This window comes from Mus pahari, chromosome 13, assembly GCF_900095145.1.
Source record: "Mus pahari chromosome 13, PAHARI_EIJ_v1.1, whole genome shotgun sequence".
Lineage (NCBI taxonomy): Eukaryota > Metazoa > Chordata > Mammalia > Rodentia > Muridae > Mus > Mus pahari.
Window position 1 is genome coordinate 16,963,032 of NC_034602.1, and position 3,651 is coordinate 16,966,682.

At 43.2% G+C, this 3,651-nt stretch overlaps 1 pseudogene; it reads left to right on the forward strand.

The window, feature by feature from the left end:
* The first annotated feature begins 282 nt into the window (after nt 1-282).
* On the forward strand, nt 283-1,450 carry LOC110330831 (annotated as a pseudogene).
* The last annotated feature ends 2,201 nt before the right edge of the window (nt 1,451-3,651 follow it).

The following is a 3,651-nucleotide window of genomic DNA, read 5'->3' on the forward strand; positions in this document are numbered from 1 at the left end:
CTATAATCTGAATCCTATCTTTGCATGGACGTTAGATAATTCTCTTAAAATACCTTTTTTTTATGAAATAAAAATTCCATCTTTTATTAGCTGAAAATCACTATGGTTCTTGATTATACATTTTTTGGCAAAGTACAAAACAAATTGTCAATAAACTGAATTAAGGTTAAAACAAGTGGTTAAAATACCTTTTTAAATATCTTGACCACACACTCTGCTGCTGACTTACACTGTGCTTCTTTCTGCTGCTCGTTGCTGCTGCCAAGTCCTTCACCAACTGCAATGAAAGAAGAAATCCCCTAACTCATCACTGACAATGACTCCAGCATGTGCAAAGCTGGCTTTGCTGGTAACGATGCCCCCAGGGCCATGTTCCCTTCCATCTTAGGGCGCCCCTGACACCAGGGTGTCATGGTGGGCATGGGCCAGAAAGACTGCACGTGGGTGACAAGGCCCAGAGCAAGAGGGGTATCCTGACCCTGAAGTACCCTATGGAGCACAGCATTGTCACCAACTGGGACTACATGGAGAAGATCTGGCACCACAACTTCTACAATGAGCTGTGTGTGGCCCCTGAGGAGCACCTGGTGCTTCTGACAGAGGCCCTCCTGAACTCCAAAGCTAACAGAGAGAAGATGACACAGATAATGTTTGAAACCTTCAATACCCCAGTCATGTACGTGGTCATTCAGGCGGTGCTGTCCTTGTATGCATCTGGGCTCACCAGTGGCATTGTCATGGACTCTGTTGATGGGGTCACACACAGAGTGCCCATTTATGAGGGCTACGCCCTTCCTCATGCCATCTTGTGTCTAGACTTGGCTGGCCGGGACCTGATAGACTACCTCATGAAGATCCTGACTGAACGGGGTTACAGCTGTACCACCACTGCTGAGAGGGAAATTGTTCGGGACATAAAGGAAAAGCTGTGCTATGCTGCCCTGGATTTTGAGCAAGAAATGGCTACTGCTGCATCATCTTCCTCCTTGGAGAAGAGTTATGAGCTGCCCGATGTATAGGTGATCACCATTGGCAATGAGCAGTTCTGGTATCCAGAGGTACTCTTCCAGCCTTCCTTCCTGGGCATTCAGTCCTGTGGCATCCAGGAGACTACCTTCAACTCCATTATGAAGTGTGATGTGGATATCCGCAAAGACCTGTATGCCAATACAGTGCTGTCTGGTGGTACCACCATGTACCTGGGCATTGCTGACAGGATGCAGTAGGTGATCAAAGCCCTAGCGCCCAGCACAATGAAGATTAAGATCATTGCTCCCCCTGAGCGCAAGTCCTCAGTCTGGATCAGCGGCTCCATCCTGGCCTCATTGTCCACCTTCCAACAGATGTGGCTCAGCAAGCAGGAGTATGATGAGTCGGGCCCCTCCATTGTCCACCGCAAATGCTTCTAGATGGACTGAGCAGGTGCCAGGCATCTGTTGCATGAGCTGATATTGAAATATCGATTTGCCCTGGCAAATGTACACACCCCATCCTAGTCTCATGAAACTGGAATAAGCTTTGAAAAGAAATTTGCCCTTGAAGCTTGTATCTGATATCAGCACTGGATCTAAAACTTGACCTTGTATATACATATGTATATGTATGCATATACCCATGGTATATGTATAATACCCTGTGCATATCACGATTTAGTCCTTAGTTCATGTGGCTCAGTCACTTGGGGGCTGGGGAGAGCACGCTGTGGAAGAGAAAGACCCAGCCTGGTGAATCTCTGTGAGCACCATGTAGTGATCTGTGCAGGGTATTAACTGCCAGCAGACTTCCAGGATTACCCGAGGCTGACAAGGTTCCCGAACCAGTTCCCACTATTTCTTGCCAGTCTATCCAGGTGGGAAAGTCCAAGCCTTAGGACCCAGTTTCCATTCTGGGTTTTTTTTCCCTCCTGACCGCCATGGGTTTTTAGGTGCTTTGCGTTGGGAACATTTGCATCTACACCTGTAAAAGTATTCATCCTTTTAATTTATGTAAGTTTTTTTGTACTCAATTCTTTAAGAAATGACAAATTTTGGTTTTCTACTGTTCAGTGAGAACATTAGGCCCTGGCAAAACATCATTATGTAAAGAAATAAAAGTGCTTCAGTAACAAAAAAAAAAAATTGACCTATTAACAAATTTGAGCACAAATTTATGCTTTCCAAATATAAATAAAAATATAACAATTAAATGACCAAATGTATCATGTTGCCAGTTAAGCCTTAGATTGGCTTTAAACTAAATAGCATTTGCTTGCTTTCTGGAGGAAAGTAATCAAATTAGATGTGACACTTCTTCCCTCCTCCACAGAGAACTCACATTGGAGAAATTAGAATACAAGTGGGAAAAATCCTTACTGCAGAAATTATTCTCACAGGCACTGGCATGGTTTGTCACACCAAACCCTCACAGCAGAGTACCACTCAGACCCTGTGGTAAGAGTGTCTGTGACACATGAAGTCAAGTACCTGAGAATGTAGGGTTAAATTAACAAATTAGAGACAGCAAAGGGTACTGTGTAGAACATTAGATTATTCAAGGATGCTTCTCTTGTGTCTAAATCAATCCAATCATGTTCTCTTCTAAGTGGAGAGGCCAATGTTGATGAGATGGCTTCATTTAGTTTCCACCTCACAAGGAGTAAATTACTGTAACTTGGAGAAGATGCATTCAAGGGAGCCGTCCTGTTGTTTGAAGTCTTCAAATTGCATCCTTAAATTACTGAGCACTTGACAAAGATCAACTAACAGCTCTTCTTTGATGTCTGGGACAACACATGAGGCTCAAAAGTTGAAATGCCTGAAGAAAGAATGGCTTCCAAGGAATAAGAGTTGCCCTTTAGAAAATGGAAGAGAATCCTGATTAAAAATTAAAGACCAGTTTGCTGCTGTTTGTAAGGATTTATCAATACCCATGTAAGCTCAGTTACAGTTGGTTTGTTTGGGCTAACGATAAATGTGGTCATGAAGACATGTCACTTTGGGGCTGTAGGGGAGAATATCAAGGCAGAGAGTAGGTGGTTGAGCAAGGATGCTAATCTCACTGTAATCACTGAGCAAAAGAAGAGACTGGAAGATACCGATATCCACTCATCTGTCCTCCTTTCATTAGGCCTAACTTTCTCAGCGTACTTCATACTCCCAGTAACATTACAAGATGGCAGTAAATCCATTATTACATAAACATATACAGAAACACACAAGAAAACCACCATCCCAGACAACAATTAAGAAAGCCAGTGCCTAACAACTGAAACATGCCTGGCACCTCCAGGCAGGTGGAGGTGCTGGTGAGTGTGCAGAAGGGGCTGAACAGCACAAGCATGCATTATAAATCAGTGAAGTCTGTGCTCCCAGCTCATTGCTGATCATCTAAGAATGGCAGTCTTGTATATGTAAAATAAATGTATTGGACAATCTGTACTTCAGGAGGTTTCAGTGAAACATGGGAAAAAAGAAAAATGGCCACTACAGGCACCAATCTTTACATCTTTACACACCCCAGCTGTTTATTATCAGAAAACTGTGCAGAATTCACCAAAGATTCACGCTACTAGTCAGAGAAGTCTTCACTTCAAATACTTTTTCAGACTATCAATTGCACTACTGTATGTTTGCAGATACAGGATTCTGCCTGTTAAGCTCTTTGGGAAAACAG